This window comes from Xiphophorus maculatus, chromosome 4, assembly GCF_002775205.1.
Source record: "Xiphophorus maculatus strain JP 163 A chromosome 4, X_maculatus-5.0-male, whole genome shotgun sequence".
Taxonomy (NCBI): domain Eukaryota; kingdom Metazoa; phylum Chordata; class Actinopteri; order Cyprinodontiformes; family Poeciliidae; genus Xiphophorus; species Xiphophorus maculatus.
In genome coordinates this window covers 29234108-29252722 of record NC_036446.1, presented here as the reverse complement: position 1 = coordinate 29252722, position 18615 = coordinate 29234108, and the positions used below count along the sequence as shown (strand labels likewise).

The 18615-nt window shown below is 38.8% G+C and overlaps 1 protein-coding gene across 6 annotated transcripts in view; it reads left to right on the top strand.

Annotated features, from left to right (window-relative positions):
• The first annotated feature begins 3593 nt into the window (after window positions 1-3593).
• akap13 (A-kinase anchoring protein 13) overlaps window positions 3594-18615 on the top strand; it is a 131122-nt gene continuing 116100 nt past the window's right edge. For 4 of the 6 annotated variants that reach the window (XM_023332768.1, XM_023332771.1, XM_023332770.1 and 1 more), the window contains exon 1: window positions 3594-4004. The gene's annotated coding sequence lies outside the window, so the exon portion shown is untranslated. Of the gene's footprint in view, window positions 4005-11061; window positions 11180-18615 lie in introns of those variants that run through there. The other 2 variants (XM_023332769.1, XM_023332766.1) reach the window with 1 other exon arrangement.

Here is an 18615-nt window from a genome sequence, read left to right as displayed (position 1 = left end):
ACCTCATTATTTGACTCAGGTGTGTTGAAGTGGAGATGCATCTAAAAGTTGCAGGAGTCCGGCCCTCGAGGCCTGGAGTTGCCCACCCCTGACCTAAAGAAATCACGCCTGGTTCTGGCTTGTAAAATTAAAAACAATTTTCCCAAATAAATTTTGGTTAATTGAAGGAAGTTTTTCCCTTTTTAGGTTTTTTTTATTTTTACAGTTAGCCAGGTCTGTACAGATAGCTTTTCCCCTATTAATAAAATAAATCACTACATAAAGACAACGTTTTGTATTTGCTCAGGCTCTCTCTAACGTTCCATTTTGTGAAAAATCTCTAAAGGGACAAATACTTTTCTTTTTGATCCAATAAAGGAGCTTTTACCTGCTAAAGTCTGAATGAAATGTACCGTGTCACCTCTATCGCACGATTCGCTCTCACACGAAGCCTAGGACATGAAAGCTCTTATTCTCTTCAAAAGCACCAACATTATCATTTTGTTGGATGCACCAAAGTGACGGAGAAAAAGAAAAAAAAAAACTCCGAAAGCTTCCCAGAAGAAGCCTAAAAATGGACTAATGTTCATTTTATGCCTCTCCATCCATCCATCCGTCTTAATGGAGGTCCTGTATGTCCTGAAAGCTGCTGCCGAACCAAATGCCTGCTGGAGAAAACGGGGAATTTATGATTATTTTCACCTCCAACAAACATTTGCTTTGGGGATGGCGGAGGGGTAGAAAAGCTGCAGAGTGTAGTGATTTATCAGCAAAACTTTAATCTTCGATGTGGCCCAAACCACAGGAGTAGATAAGCTACTCTGTGAAAAGCGGAAATCTGATTTTTGTTTTTATTATTATTTTTGTTTGTTTTTATTGCCTGACTCTTACAGATAAGTCTGGTCTTATAAATAAAAGCCATCAATCCGGACCTGCAATGAGTTCACAAAGTCATGAAAACACACTTCTGGGGGGGTTCTGCGTACCTCTGAGGGGCAGACTTTTTTTTTTTTTAAATAATACAAGAAACAGATTTGAATTCATGTTACTCAAAGGATTTTGAGACGCTAAGTTTGAATTAAAATGCATTTGTCGTGAATGTGCAGTTGCTTTTCACAGAATTATTTTTTCCACGCATTGAGACAAAGCCGTTTGCTTTCTTTTTGCTCTGAGCAGACACAGATGTGGAGGAAAACTCAATCCACGTTCATGAAATCCGCCAGGCCTCGGCTTCTGCACCGTTTCCTTCTGCCCACGGAAAAAAAAAAAAAAAAAACCGAGTCTCATTTCACGGGTTTCAAGGAAACAGATGCACCCGACGGTGCCCGCTTTGCAAAGTTGCTTTTCTCTCCCCCCTCCCCTTTTATAGAACGGTGTCCTTCCCGCCTGATCTTTTGTTTTCCCACATTTTATGTTTCAATTCGCTGTAAATGTCAAACCGCATCGCGGAGGCAAAAATGTGCTCCTGCTTACAGAGGCCTTTGTGGGAGACCCTCAGAGCCAGCAGAGGGCAGCTGAACGCAAACAGTTTGAGGTCCCTCTGCTCGACATGGAGTCACAGTGAGCCGCTCTGCGTAACACCAACATGTGCTTTGCGTCAATGCATTTGGTGCTTGGCATTTAGTCTTATTAATAAATGCACTTGCAGAGTTCTATAAATAAATCACAGGTTTTGTTTTTAAGAAGCGTATTTAGTAATAATAAAAGCTACTAATTTGTATGTGTGTGTGCGTGTGCGTGCGTGTGTGTGTGTGTGTGTGTGTGTGTGTGTGTGTGTGTGTGTGTGTGTGTGTGTGTGTGTGTGTGTGTGTGTGTGTATAATTGAGTTGATGTCGCTCTCAAGACAGAATCCCAACATTTTGGGGGGATATTAGTTCTCCATGTGACACTTTTGACTGCCCTTCCTCTGACGTATACAGAGCAACAGCAAAATTGAATCTCAGAATTGTTTTTCTGGCCTGTGATTTCCATATCAGTGACCCCTATTTGCCCACCCTTTTTTCAAAACTTCAATTTTGTGCTACAATGCGTCAGCTGATGGTTACTTTTACTTTGTAGCTTACGTTGCCTCCTTCAAAATAAAAGCTGTGCTCAAACATTTTGTTTAGCTTTTTGTATTTCAACCTAAATTACTTGAATTTTAATTAAAGCTCGTTGCTTAATTTGCACAACTAAGTCACAAGACAAAAATAGCTAAATTAAAATGGCGGATGGTCCATAGGGGGCGCCCGTTCCTGACGTGAAGGGGTGGAAAACAAATCTAAACATGATTTGAAACATCGCGTTAGCTTGCTTTGCTTAATATTGTGTGCCTAAATGTAATCTGAATTATTTGCATTTTCACAGACAGACCAATCGTGTGTTGTTACTGGGGTGGGGGATAAATATTTATCCAATCAACTTTGCTAAATTTAATGTTTTTGTGGCGCTCGCCCCTGCCTTTAAGATGTCGAGAAGTTTGGGGTTGCTATGGTGATAAAGCTCATAATGGCGTCGACGGCAGCCGAAGCTTAGCCTGGATTCTCCACCTTGAATTACGATACAGAAGATTTTACAGATGTTTTGCAGAGGTAAGCTACACCCTCTGTTGCTCAGCGTGTTTTATTATTGTTAGCGTCCATACTGCTCTGCTTGCTTTTTTGGGTTTATCAGCCACTATTATTTGGTCTTTGTTGTGGTTTATTTGCTGCGTATGAGGCTCTGGTTAGCATAATGCTCATAATGCTAACGCTGCTTTGGATAAATGTTACTACAATTTCTCTTTTGAAAATGTTAATAATGACGCTTCTATTTCCCTTTTGGAGTTGCTGCTGCTACTATAATGGTAATGTTTGGTTGATGTCATGATATTTGCTAATGTGATGTACAAAGAGGAGCTGAAGTCATGCTTGCTGACAGATCTATGAATATTCATATAAGATTTTGCTGAACACCTGAATGTCAGGTAAATCCCGGGGGTTTGCTTGGTGTTGTTATTGTGGCAGAGCCTGGCCAAGTCCTTCTGATTTCTGGGTAATTTTATGTGATACTGTTTTCCTGTGCCAGTGTTTTATTTCTATTGAGTAGGAAGTCCTCTGCTGCCTGGTGTCATTCGGTGATTCTCTTCTGTTTTAATCAAATTTAGCCTGTTCAGAGTTAAACTCGTAGGCAGTACATTAGTTTGGTGTTTTTCACAGTTCAGATTGGATTAACTGTTGACAGTTAATCCAATCTGCATTCATTCTGTGATTTAATGATTAAATTGTGTATATTTAGCCAGGTGCTGAACAGACCTTTTAATTGTAGCTAATCTAACCTTTCATGTTATATTGCTATGCGAAGAATGTTATGGAATTGTATGTATATGTCTCTTTGGAGGTTGGTGAAAAAAAAAATCTGAAATAAAAAGATTCTTTCCTAATCCAAAATAAGGGTTTTAATGAACGGTGTGTGTGTGTGTGTGTGTGTGTGTGTGTGTGTGTGTGTGTGTGTGTGTGTGTGTGTGTGTGTGTGTGTGTGTGTGAAGAATAAAAAAAACAGCAGTCAAGTTTGGTACTTGAGTGACCTGTTGCTGTTGCTTCATTGTGAAAGGACAGGACGTCACATTGTAACATTTTTCTCAGGACAGCTCGTGAGAAAAGTTGGTAACGAGCGCGAGATTTCTCTCTCTGTGTCGGAGTGACGCAGTTTCTATTTAAATGCTCTACTTCACGTTGCTTGTTTAACCCAGCGAAGAGCTTCAGATGTGGAAAAGTATTGAATATTGACTTCCTGTCGTCGGTAACTAAACTCCAAGGATAGACTCCTCCTCCCTCCCTCCTTGAGTTGTCCTGGGAAACACTAACAACTGCTGGAAAGCCGTCCCTGCTCGTCAAGGAGGACACACACGGGGAGGAAAAGTTACCCAGTGGTTCTGATTCCTGTTGCTGACCCAGGACGTTTCTGTCCCAGCTCCGAACTCTGACTGCGGGGGCCCGTATTGGGAGGATTATTATGCGTTTAAAGGCTGCACCCTCTTCACACTGACTGAGCTTCAGCTGCCTGAGGTAAGAGAGAGCAGCAAGTTTCCCAGCTTAGCTCGGAGTGTTGAACGTGATAGGAGTGGAGCCCGGTTTGCCTGCGCTTTTGTTTGTTTCGCCGGTGTTTTTACGCTGGGGGGAAAAAGTTGGTGAATGGCCGCGGCGGCGCTGGGCTTTAACTTGTTGCTCGGTAGCCATGACATCCCCGCCGCTCACACCGAGCCCGCTCTGCTCGGCTCGGTTCTGCTGCGGCCTGTGAGGGGACTTCTCACGTTTCTGTGAGCTTAAGGACGTCACCTTTATAAGTCTGAAATAACACTACGCAAATAAGGGTTAAAACTAGCTGTATCTTCTCATATCGTACGCTATGTTAATAGTAATTGAACCAAGCGAGGAATCGTTCTGTCTAACGGTATTAAACACATTTTTGTACAACTATGGATGGATATAATGATGCTCATGAGAACTACCCAGCCTCTACGGTTTGCTATGGAATAATTGCAATGACTTTTTATGCTGATAAAACCTTTATTAGATGAAACACACCAAGATAATCATAATGTAATCGATAGGAAGCAGGCGTACTGTGGCTTGCGGGATATTTTCATGATACAATCACAAACTTATGTGTGTTTGATTGGGACATCAAATACAGATGAGTCAGGTCTGAACTTTGACTGGGCCATTCTGGTTTATAAATGTTTTTTTTTTTTTTTAAATTTAATTTAATTGTAGCATTAGGTTTGAGTTTAGGATCTTTTAACCTGTTAGAAGGTGGACCTCCACCTCATTCTTAAGTCTTGCTAAGAGTTAAGAGGTGTTTTATACACCTACCCATCCATGTCCCTGTTGCTGCAAAAAAAAGGAAAGAAAAACATCCCCACAGCATGATGCTGTCTCTACCGTGTTCCAGTACAGTATACTTTGATTTCTTCTTTCCAGTCTTCCATAAAGGTCACGTTTGCTGAGTTCCTGAGTAATAATCGTTCTGTTAATATAATATACAGTGCTTTGTACAGGCAGGTGCTCGAAATCCTTGAAGATGCTTGAATTTCAGTTGGGTGTTTTCAAGGTTTTCAGAGTCTTTGATTTCTGTATAAAGTGCTTGATATTCAAGCCACACTTTTGTAATAAAGTGAAATCTGACATTTGGTGAAAAACCTCAATTTGTAAAATGTTTACAGTTGAAACCAGATATTTTCATACACCTGATAAAAAGACATTTGTAGTTTTAGTTGATTTGTGACTTAACATTTCTTGTTTTAGACCAGTTAGAATTTCCAAAACTATTTCTATTTGCCAAATCCCAGAAAGATTTGGTAAGAACATTTTTGATTTTGTTTTTGAATATTTATTATTCCTAATGGCTCAATGAATTATTTTTATATGCAGTTGAAATAAAAGTTGGCGTTAAAGTTATCAAAATTGGTGAATTTTTTTTGTTTGTCAAGTTAGAGTTTTTGTTCTCAGACCAGTCAGGTGTGTAGGATGTGTGTGTGTAAGAGACATTTTCAAAACGTAACATTTTGCTATATTTTAGTCTACTTTGTCCCTGCTACTGAATTTAGAATACTACAAGACATTATTAACAGTGATAAATTATATATAATTGTGAATTGAAACTGTCTTCTTCTTTTATTTTTTTAAAGTTAATTTCTATGATTTTTTTTATCTCCAAAGTGTGGAAAAAGTATAAAAACGTACCTTAAAAATGCTTGAATTTTACTGTGGGAAAACTGGACAAATCCTGAATATCCCATCTGAGCTGTGAGTCACCACTTCTCTGACAGTTGAAGATGCTGTTTGCTCACTAATGTTAATCACGCCTCAAATTAGAAACCCTTGTTAGACTTTTATTTGCAAAAACAAAACAAAAAAAGTAGCATTTCCTATCAAGTTTACACTTCTCCACCTCCTTGTGTTGATCCATCATATAAAAAACAAATAGGAATATGTTGACGTTAGTTATTCTAGTGGCTCCAGGGGCATCTGAAGGTTTCCCATCTGCAAGCAGGGACTTCACTTGGATCTAATTCATGCTCATGAGCTGCTCTGCACACATGTGGAAGGGGAAAACAGAGCCCCTCCTGATTCATTTACACCCGCTTGACCTCATCCACTTAAACACGTTCAAAGGGACCGGGGGACATTAACATGGCCGCCCTCCGGTTCCCCTTGAGTTTGCCCTGAAGTTTGCGGCGCAAGCCTCATCTTCCTCACCATCCACAGTGACTTAGCTTGGATTTTGTCCCACTCTGCCTGAGCCAGAGTGCAAACCACTGCTGTGAGGCCCATCTGCTGCCTTCTCAAGAAGAGACTGAAAGTTCCCTCGCTGACCTGATCCGCACTGATGCTAAAATTCCTTTAATGTGATTATGAGCCTAGTTTTTATTGCTACATTGAAAGGAGGAAATCCCCCCTGTATTTTAGGTTGCTTTTTTTATATTCATTTATTTTTTTGCAGAATCTGGCAAGACATTTCATGCAACAATACTAGCTTATAAATCTGAATCTATATTAATGATTGTAGGTTAGCTATTTACGGTCCTCATACTTATATAAGTTCTCACAAGGTTACATTTTAGAGGATTGTAATAGAGCTATGACTTCATCCGGAAATGTCTTACAACATGGGTGCGTCGCATTCATGGCATAATTGTACTTCTTCTGATGGCTACATTTTAACCTGACCGTGTCAGAGGAAAGTCAGGGTGTTCGTGTGTGTGGGCGTGTGTATTCCAGTCTGGTGGAGACTCCTTAACGAGACCTGGGTTTTTGGTATCCTGGTCTTAAGCACTGAAGCAGTCAAGGATGATCAGAGTATATTATTGGAACTTCATTTGATAGAACAATATAAAATAGCACATCATTAAGAAGGGGAAGAAGATCAATGATGCATTGGATTTATTATTACTATTTTTTATTTTACAATTAACATAGAATACTACTAAATAAAATCCAGTGACCTTCCAAGGTCAGAAGATGGTAAATGTAGCAATTATTGTGTAGTTTATCATTTATTGAGATACATTTCTTATTTTCTCCACCGGTTGTTCAATGAGATCAATAAATATCACAAACTTTGAAAATATGATTAAATGCACTTTCTGTGTGCAGTTAAGTGATTTAAATCAAACTTCTTTATGTGACTGGCATCCAAAAGAAGCCTATAAGAAATGGGAATGCAGGTTTTCCCTCAGTGCATTATAAGCCTGGTGGGCCACCAGGCTTTACCAGGCTAACTCCAACAAAGTCCACAGAAGTTTGTGTTTGCAGATTTACAAAAATTAAAAAAAGGTTAAGGTGTTACATTCACACCTTTTGCAAAGCGCTGTATGTATGGAGAACAAAGGATCAAACTTGAAAGCAAAACCTCTTTCTTGTGGCGTTCTTCTTCAGTCTTAAAGATGTGTAAACAGTTTTAAATCCCTCATCTAAAAATAAGATATCGCTGCCTCCTGTTACTTTAGCTGGTGCCTTTAACCATTACCATTGTGTCAGAGAGTGGGTGCAACACAATGGGTTTTGCTCCAGCGTTCTGACACAGTGGTGTCCTCGCTGCATCCGAGTGGCTCAGCTCGCTTTCCGTTTAACCAAATGCGTATTAGCCCGATCTTTACGTCCCTCCCAGCAGAAACCCAGGCTCACCCATGAGGCCGCCGCCCCCAAAAGAGAGAAATATGTATTTATCTCTGGCGCTAAACACAAAATGAAAGAGGAGATGGCCTCCCATTTTAAGGACTGTAAATTTCCATGAGGATTCTGCTGGCTCCAAGCTGAACCCAGCCAATTTCTCATGTTGACAAACCCCCTAATTTAATGATGATGGAGGATGCGCGGCGTGTCGGCCTTATAATTACACTGTATTTACCATAGGATGGAAGCTTCCAGGTACTCATTCATCAACGGGCTCTGTCTCACGGCTCGCCTTCTCTGTTTGCCAGAGTGGGTGACGGCTCAATTCCCTGCTGATGTTCACAATAAAGCCTTGACTTAGTTTTTGTTAGGACTGGAATTGCCGGAATCCTCTCTGCCCCGTCAAACAACAGCCGAGCGTATTGCTTCTGAAACAGCGACCGCCGCTGCCGGACCTCGAGTGGCGTTTTTCTATCCTCCTGGAAATTGTTGCGTTGGCTTTATGGTTGACTTTTCTTTTGGTTGTGGTGATTTTTCCAGGCTTTCCACTAAGATTGGCATTTTTCTTCTTTTTTTGGGGGGGGGGTCCCCTGACGTATTTGTAGCTCGCTGACATTGACGTATGCATGGAAATTAGGCGTAGGACGGTTCTTGCTGTCAAGGCTTTAAGACGTTACGGTTACAAAAATTCTTCAAGTTTTCCGTCATATCATCACTATGGCTTAAAGTCTTCTTAAGGAGATACCAGAGAAAGTGCGGGGCATGACCGGACTGTTCTCCGACTTTAGGGAGTGTAGAGTACCGGCGCTTCAAGAAATGCAGATTTGACCGGTTAGAAAAGTTTCCTTTTTTCATAAAAAACAGATAATAATGTTTTGGAACTAATGGAGTTCACTCTTATAAATAAAAATGACATAATTCAAACTACAAACAGCTTATCTGTTACTGTAAGAAGGAGACTGCAGGCTGGCAGATTTTACTCCCATAAATGCCCACAACAGAGTTATAATTAATAGCTTTAATGCATACAAAAAGTTTTGGTGACATTGTGATGAAAGAATGGAAGAAAAATAAAAGGTTTATTGTTATCCATATCGCCATCGCAACATTCGACAATAGTTTCTCAGTTACACGTATGGCCGATATTGTGCAACGTTACTCCTGCTGTTCTCCTTTCTGCCTCAAGCTAAGCTGTTAAACCTCCGCTAAGAGCGTAAGCTTTACAATTTGTAGAAACTTAAATGTTTGACGATGCCAATGTGTGCAATGTTGATGTTGCAAAGGACTCATGAGTCATGTACAGGTTGTAATGAAGTCTCTCAGCGGTATCTACACCAGATGGTAGCGCCCAAGATGCTAAAGGTCACACACGCACAAGGAAGAGCGGAGGGAGGAGGCTGTGTTTTTATCTGAACCAATACTGTCATCACAACATTTACTAAGGATATCCCTATTGTATGATTGTGTAGCCCTAATCACTAGGGTTTCCTCCAGGTGGATTTGTACAAATCCTATTTAATATAATTATTGTAGCTTTTACACAATATAAATACAAACTCCAAACATTAGAAAAGGGGTGAAGATTTTATTTTTATGGGCTAGCATGCTTAAAACTCACTTGTTTACTTTTTTTTTTTTTTAGCATGAACTACTTGTGCTATGCTATCATTTTTGACTTCTGTGACCCAGTAGAATCTCTTTAGTGTTTCAACAAAGTTTAAGGATATATTTCACCCTGTCAGCTTTATTTGTTCCAGCTTAAAACCACCATTTTGAATACAAGCTAGTAGAGAAAAAAAGCTTTTGTTTCAAAAGACAACACATTTTTTTTTTCACTTTTAATTACAGAAACCGCTTTCTATTCTACAAGTGGGGAAATTAGACTGGATGTGGCTCAGCAGAGGAATTTTTGCCCAAGTCCCTTTAAATAAGCTATTTAATTTGAGCTTCATTTTTTTTCCCGATTCTGCGCTCGTGTTACGCCGTCAAAGGGTAACATTTGATGTCTGAAAAGTCACGTACGACACTTGTATGCTTTACCATTCCTCATTAGAGATATCTTTACAAGCAGGTGGAGCCACATTCCCAGAACAGCAGTTTTTATCTGGATTTAGTGGCCGTTTTATCTGCCATCGTCCTGGTTATAAACGCAGGATTTAATCAGCCAACTCTGGGAAATGACTTCCTTGTATGTCAACCTATTAACCTGCAATCATAATGAGCTACGATTGTGTCATTTTATGAGTTTATCTGTTGTTGAATAACACAAGCAAGAGAATGCAGAAAAGGCAATAGCTTTTTTTTGTGTGTGATTTGGCTGGATCAAGATGGAGTCTGCAGATGTAGAAGAAGCTAGCCGAGCCTGTTTTGCATAGTTTCCAAAAAACTGACATGTAGCTTTTCCAGCTAAATAACATGACTCTTTTGAATTACTGGAGAGATATATTTGGAATATTTTCACTGCCTCACTTGTCATCAAATAGATGCTATCTCGCTCTGGCGTCAGAAAGCAGACTCAAGTCGGAGAAAATAAAAATAAAACAGCGGTAGTTTATCTTGCAGTGTATGGAAGGCGCTATTTTCTTTACTGCTGCCTTGTGGTTAGTTTATCTACAATCGTTCTACTATTAATTAAAGTCATAAAAATGCTCATAAGGACATTAGTGACACAAATAAATTGACAGACAAGGCAGCTATTAATCAGCATCTTTGGTATTTATGGATGCAATATTGGGTTGGTGTCTGATCTAATAGTGGGAAAGAAATCCACAAATAAACGTGACTGCTGCACAAGAGGAATAAACAATTGGACTAATGCCAACAGTACGTAAAGGAATCATCTGAGAAAATCTTTTTAAAAACATTTGGTTTAAAAGTCATACATTAACAGTTGGAGATTTATTGAATTTCCCTTTATATTTTAAATTGTTTCCTTTTTTAAGAGGTGTACCATTTTGTTCAATTCCTTCCAAGGGCTACAATCAATCTTAAATCTGCAATTCAATCTAAATACTGATTATTAAGGCAAGATAAAGTTTCTTTAGTAGGTTCATGATAATTTTACATTTTAGTTTGACTTGCATGGATTTTTTTTCCTGAGATGACCAAGGAAAAATGTCTATATTTTGTCAAAAATAGAAAAAAAAACTTGAAAGCTCTACATTGTATATCAGCAATGTAGAGCTGATATACATCATGTATCATATCAAATTGTGGGAAAATTCAGTGCACTCTTAAATTAGTAGGCAGAGTGAAGGAAGATTTACATGACCCATAATGCTACACCTCTTACTAAAAGTGTAGTTGCTCCTTTGCTCCAGGCAAAGACCTGACCTGTGGCCCGTAAGCCCCGCCCCTTCCCTCTGACATCAGGGCTTTGATGAGCCTCCTGTCTGCGTTAGCACAAAGCCATATTTAGCTCAGTGGAATCATTGTGGCGAGAGCTTGTGTGTCTGCCGAGGATACCTGCCCAGCATAAACACACCTGTTCTCTGATGGGCTTAAAATGAGTTTCACGTGCACCTGAAGGAGCCTGCTCACAGCCAACCTCGTCACCCAGGTTGTTGGTAAGGTCTCTTATCGACGCCCACTCTCACGGCTTTAGTTAACCGAGGCGAACACGCTTTAAACCGTGATGTGGGCCTCGCTTCTCAGGGAAGTTGCAGATTGCTTTGATTTTGTTTTGATGCTTATCCTTAAGGTGCGGTTTTCACCATCATCTAGCAATGTCTGTGTGAGTCATTACATGCATGATTTTATTTTTAACTTTTGGCCTCTCCTTATGGATTGTATCATGTTAAAAGGTACATACTTTTTTGATAGCCATTTCCTTTTTTAAAAAAAAAAAATCATCCTCTCTTGTTGTACACAAAATAATGTGCTTTAGAAGAGCTGCAATATGAAACCAGGTGGGAAAATCCAGGTCCCAAAACAAACCGCTTTGGCTTTAGTTTCAAATGACACCGAGCTCATGTTGTTTTCTTGCAGGATTAAAGAGGGCTATCTGTCATGGGGCTGTTAGGAATTGTTGTGGAATTGACCCGAAAGAGGTCAAGAGTGTATCCTGGGGTAAACATGCATATTTCAAGGCAACTCAGAGTGTCTGATTGACCAGGCATGCCTCTTCTTTTGGCTGCTGCACACTTCATCTCTTTGTGTATTCCTTTAGCCTTGCATAGTTGCTTTCTTTTAATAAATCTACATTCTATCTGTATTGCAGTTTCCTCTGTGCACTTCATCCCCATATTATCTTCTTCATGTCTCTGTGTTATATAAGTTCATTTGGGAGGGTTAGTATGAGCAGTGATTGACCTTAAAATGTTGTTTTCATCATGTTGAGCACCCAGTGTTCCATCAGAGACCCTCTAAAGGTTTTCTTTTAGTTTTACATACCATTTTATGCAGTGTGGTGTTCTATGATTGCTAAGCTACTCCTTTAAAGGTCGGTGGGGAGGAAGGGGAGGAGGTGATTGCATAAAAACTGGGACAGAGAGTTGATCAAGGACCAAGCCCCGATTACAGGCTGGCCCCCCGGTGTGCCTCACAGAAAGATAATGCTATCTAGGCCCACAGGTATTTGGTTTCAGCAGAGAGGGTAATAACTGTCACCAAACACTGAAGAGACCTTTCATCCCTGGGACTTGTGTTGTCAGCCAGCGTTTGTGTGCAGTCTCTGCACAGAGGCCGCTTTTGTGTGCCGGGCCGGGGTCGCGTCACTACCACGGCCTCGTATCTGTCCAGAGAGACAATAGGCAGGTTTGATTAAATCAAACATCCGTGACTATCTCAATGGTGGTCAACACGACGCGGCCACGTTGCCGCTGTTGGTGTTGCCGAGGAAGTGACGCGGTTCTTTAGCTCAGTGCCCTGGAGGAGCAGAACTGATAGCGAAGCAAGGCTTCAATGCAAAGCAGGTGCACTTTGGGCTCTGGTTCCCTTTTTTCTCTGCTTTTTGAGTCTCACTCAAACATGTATGTCTCTACCAAAAGGAAGGCTGGAGTGTGAAAGGTGAAACAAATGTTGGGGATCATCATAAAACCAGACAAACAGTTGAACAAAAGAAAATAAGTTTTAATAATACAACGAAGATAGAAATTAATCAAAGTGTACATACTCTACATCTTAATGTATCTTTACCTGAATAACCTTATTTAAATACTAAGCAACTTTAATGCTTTATTAGTAGTTTATAGTGTGCAGCACAGTTTGGTAAAAACTCTCCATTTCAACACCTTCTGCTTAACCTGTGTTGAAGTCATTTCCAGTTTCAGCCACTGGAAATGAAACTGGCCCTTGAGGCATCTCAGGCTCAAGAGAAAACCCTGAAAATTAATGGGAAATTAAGGCTCACAAAGACAATTGATTTTAAGTGGCAATGAAAATGAGAAAACAAAGTACAACGAATAAAATGCAACAATGAAGAGTGCCAAACAGAACTAGGACTCATCCATTAAAATGGAATTAGAATAAAACTTATTTTTTAGTCGTTCTCACACATATTTGTTTGACGCAAAAGGTCAAAACTTTAGAGGAAACCGACCCATAAAATCACAACAAGTTTTGTTTTGCTGAGGAAGATTCATTTGGAGGCGCGTATTAAAACCAAAAAAAGTTACATATCACAAATTAACAGGCTTTTAACACCTGCTGTTCAGAATGAATCATTTTGGAAGATAGACAGATGGAGCACATCTTCGTTGCTTTTTATTTAATCCTTTTTTAATTTTTAATTTTTTCAAAGAAGCTCAGTGTTACTTCAGTATTGAGAAACAGCATATGAAGTGGTGCTTTGTTACAGTTTTTTTTGTCTACAACAGTAAAATTAACTTCAGAGGTTCTCACTGTCCCTCTGAGCGGCGCTAATAGCTGCTCTCACACAGCGCCGAGCAAATATGTAATTGTTGTATGGATTATATCTATAAACACCCTTCACAAATTTTATTACATGTAGTTATGATTACTATGATTATTATGATTTTTTTTATGAGCCTGTTTTGTTTTTCTGAGCCCTACATGCAGTGTGTGATCTGTGTGGACGGAGCCCTTTCACTTCAATATCGGCAATCAGTGTGTGCATTAATAATATTTACTTAAAACTTGAATTGTAAATTGTTTTCTTAAGAATCTATTGCTAATAGTTTTTAGCAACATTTTTATTCAGTTGACTGAACAATCACTGCTGTTACCAGCTGCCTACACAAATCATATTTACAGTTCATTATGAAATGGATTTTAGAAATAATTACGATCCTCAATAATCACAGTCTCTTGAAGAGGAAAAAGGACGGTCTGTTTTAACTTATGACTTGCTGAATTGTTTAGATTCTCTCCATTAAGTACAACTATGCAGTTAGAGATTACCCTGAGCTTGGCCCCAGTGTGCACTGTTTGACATTGAGCTCATGTGCTAATTTCAACCTTCTCTGCTTTCTTTACAAGATACAAGCAAGGAACCCTGGCCTCGCTGTGGTACTCTTGAAGGCTTTAGTTTCAAAGATAATGTATTCATTCTGGCAATGACCAGTCGGCCTACAGCGCATTCTTCCTGACTGATGCGAGCGTCTAGTGTTTTAGAAGCCTTGCGCGATGACTCAGACAGCATTCATGTGTGGAATGAAACTCTTGTTTGGGCTCAGATGGCAAACAGCATGGATCCACTTAGCCTTAAAACTGGCTACTTTCTCTCCGGACCTCGTTTCGGCAGCAATTTGTACAAGTAAATCTCTGCTAAATAACCATGTGACACTTGCAGAAGCACTAAATATTGCAAAAGATATCTGCAGATAAAATCCTTTTGAGGATAAAATATAGTTGGAGGGAATGTTTTCTCCTTAGTGCTCTTACGGCTTATTTTGTTTGAAGCCCAAAGCAGGTTTTCCAGCAGTGACACAAATGGTTCTGTGGTGTACTAGAAAACTGTTCAAATGTTTGTAGTTTTAGATTTTTATAAGTATATGCATCAAAAGTATATGAAGACTGTGAGAGTGTTTTCATGCAGTAAATGGTATAAGGTATCACCACTGTTATCTCAGGATGAACATGTGCAAAATGACAATCCCAAAGGACGGCTTTCATGCATTATTTGGTAGGGTACGTTATTTGAAGCGTGATGCATTCTGATAATGTAGCCGACCAGTTGGATAGAGTTTGACTTTTGAGCTTTAGTTTCTACACGATATAAAAAGTAGGGAGTTAGATATTAAAGTACATTGGGAGTTATGATGATGGAAAAACAAGGTGAGGGAAGCAGTAGTTGCTCTCTGAGGATATTTTGACCCCACAATTGTTTTCTTTGAACTGTCTTCTGGCACCACTTGGCAACTTTGACTGAAAGATGGTGTCGTCTTGCCATCGGGAGGTTGTAGGTTTGATTCCAGCTTTCTCCTGTCACATATTAATGTGCTTTTGGGCAAGGCACTTAACCTCAAATTGCCTCCCAGTTTGCCTATGAGTGAATGTTGCTGTAGTTTAAAGCGACATATAAGTTCAGTTCATTTACATTGTTCCCATATTCTGACTGATGATCTAACATGCATACCAATCTGCTGGCAGATATTATTTATTACATTTATATAATCACATTTCCTTACAGAAGGTTATGTTGAATATAGGACTCCATATTATCAGGAAAACACATCATTGTAAAACCATTGCTGAATATTGCAGTGTTGTCAATTACGACTAATATACATTTTCCAAATCTTTTGCCATTGCAGTTTCCCAACTATTTTTTTTGTGATGTGTAGCATCTTAGCCACCAAAAATATACATACTGTGTGCATTAAGGCAGTAGGAAACATCCACATACCCAAATATATTATTGGCATGCAGAGTGGAATGCATGGCACTTGAAATATGTCAAGTGCCATATTTCAAAACCAGATATTTTGTCCAATCAGTCCTTTGAGATTGCGACGATGAAAACCTTTTGGTTTTTATTGCTTCTGGTTGACTATAAGGGAGCAGTTTTCATAAATGTTGGCCTTGTAGGTAAATATTAATGCATGGTTGGTATGAAATTAACTGTGGTCATTTTATGCCACTCTTTTTCAATAGAAAGGTCAAGTACAGAATGCCCAAGACGGAAAAGGTACAAGTTGACAACCAAATCGTTGCCTCTTCATGGCAGAAGGATAAGTTCATACCTGCAAATTCAACTTACTATCATTGTGGTTAACTCAAGGCATCACCATTTAGTAAATGATACTACTACATAACATGAACTCAGGAAGTGTACTCTTCATTGAGGGCAAAACCAAATGCAGCAAATTTGAATTTATCTTTGCGTGGCCAACATCAAGTTTGCAATAGTATTTAATGACTGAAAGCATTTTTTGAATAACCAAATATACCTCAGTATTGTATTAGCATTCCACCCGAATAAATAGACCTTTTAAACATTCACTCTCTTTTTTTCCCCTCTGGTTTTCCTATCAGATAAAGCCGGGGACTTAAAAAGAAAGCCTGGGCTTCAAAAAGAAAAAAAAATCTTGTTCGACAGAACAAGGTCTCTGGGCCAGGGTGTCCTCACCTAGTTAATATTGGAGGGCTAACACCTGCACAGGTGGAGGACAAAGTCTGATATACCCTTTCGTGAAGACCTAAGCGAGGTCCTTGCGGTCTCGGTGTTGGATGACACCTCGAATCTATTTTTGGGTCCTAGTCCCCCTTTACTCGTCTTCTGCATTTGTGTTATAGTAGCACGACTATATTCATCAAGCTTCATGAGCTGGCAGCCACAGGTAACTGTTGTCCCAATAACACGGATCTGCATTGACATTCCTCAAGTTAATTAATGGCCTGTGGGAGGCATTTGACCTAGAAAGACCGCAACAAGAAGCTCTGTGGCTATTAAACACTTAAGTGAAGTTTCACGTTGCTTGTTGTGCTCGTATTTTTCTTCTGAAGGATCTGTGACGACGTCGTTGCTTTCTTGGAATTCGTTATCTTCAGTGACTGAAGGTGACTTGCTTGTGGCAGTTTTTTGGGATCTTTCAATCATCTAACGTTTCTTCTAGCAATCCTTTTAAGAAATGGTTGGGGTGTTATTTTTTGTTACCAAGCTGTGAGCACCTGTTGGGTTGACATAATAGTTACTGCTTTTTACAGCAAAATCAGTCTGTGGTTGGGAACATAGTCTTTAGTAGTGATGATGAAACTTTTTAAAGAAATTCAACACAATAGTTTAGGACTGTGGTGTAGGTTTGCTGTGGGACTTGCACAGTTGGCTTTTAAATGTCAAACCATAATACCTTTATTCCCAAAAACAGTTTGCAGTCAGAATGCTCCCGTCTTCAGTGGTCCCCTAACAACTGATGGGACTTTACTAGGACTTCGTCCGTCTGGTATTTGTTTAAAAAAAAAATAAAGCTGTGTAATTTCAATATGTTCACAGGTCTGTCAGAGGAATGAAAACATGCACTTTTTGTGGAGGTATCATTTCCTGTATAGTGAAGTTTCAGTCATTCACTGTTTATTAATACTTCCATAGCATTGTTGTACATTAAAATTTTTCTTCTAAATAGCTTTCAGGAGGTTTACATTTCAAGGGTTTGAGGGCAAATTAATTTGCTGGTTTGTCTGATCTCTTATTAAACAAATGCGTGTTTTTATTTGTACTGAAATTTGGAGAACTAATATTGGTAAATATTTGCTGAGTAGTTTTTCATTTCAAAATTGTAAAACTTTTATTAAAAGGTCAACTGTTTTTGAATTTGTTTAGATTACTGATGTCGCAGCCTTGCATATTTGCTTACTAGCCTTTCTTATTTCCAAGTATGTTATCAACTTTTGGTTAAAATCGGTTATCTGTATTTGTTTAAAAAAAAAGTTAGTGTGGATCCCTAAAGAAGTTATAGAAGACTCGGACACTCAATTAAAAAAATTTTTTTTCCAAATTTGAGTATTATTATTATTATTATTATTATTATTATTATTATTATTATTATTATTATTATTATTATTATTTATTATCATCAACTAATTAATTCCTCAAAACCCCTAAATGCCAAGATTAAAAAAAGCTATGGATATGGGGCCATAAAATAGTTCCCTTGTGGGTACAAAATGCAAGTATGTCAGGATGAAACTAAGACAAATAGCAGACTGAGCTGTTTTCTTGCTTGGTAAGCCTGTTTCTTTGAGTAACATAGAGACAATGTTTCCTTAAAATTATTGTTTCCTCTTTGTATTTTTTCCTGGTGGCTTTCTGTTTCCAGATTTGAGGAACAGTCCAGTTTAGGACAACTTTGAAAATATTGTGCCACTGGCAGTTTATGCGCTTTGCTAATGACAATCAAGATATGGGCCATATTTTTTCTTAGCCGACACACACAAACCTGAAGGAAGAAGAAGCGCCACAGCAATGGCAGTCGTTGGTTTTCTTCTAGCGATAGTACTGGTGAACCTTCGAAAGTCAGTGAAAAAACTGCTAGGTGTGTTGATTAATGTTTTCAAGTACATTGATGGTTAAGTATTTTTGCAGATTTTTCTGTGGAACATGACTCCAAATTATTTGTGTATTAATGCTTATTATAATATATTTGGTGTTTGACCTAGTAAGATTGGAACTTTCAAGTTAGAAGGGTTCTCAAGTATTCACCGGCAGCTGTGCTTTCCTAACCACTATAAATACCACTGTACCCATGTATAAAAAATAAACAGTATTGATATGTGACCACTTACTTTTTGTAGCTCTGAATTTTTTTTTGTTGATTATTATACCTGTTACAAAAAACAATAAATTAATTAATCGCATTATAAAATAAAATGAGCTCAATAGTTTTCTTTCGCATCATCATTTTTGTCTTTTCTGTCTCTCTTTCTGCCAAAAAATGGATGACAAAAGTCTTCCTTCTGGGTTATTGGTCCACACTACCATTCTTTGTTTTGAAGAACAATTTTGTTTAGAGAGGCTTCACAATTACTTTTATTTGTTGTTCCTGTTTTTTCTGTTTATTTTGGTTATTTAAAATGTTTTCCAGTTCCAGTGTTAAATGTTCAT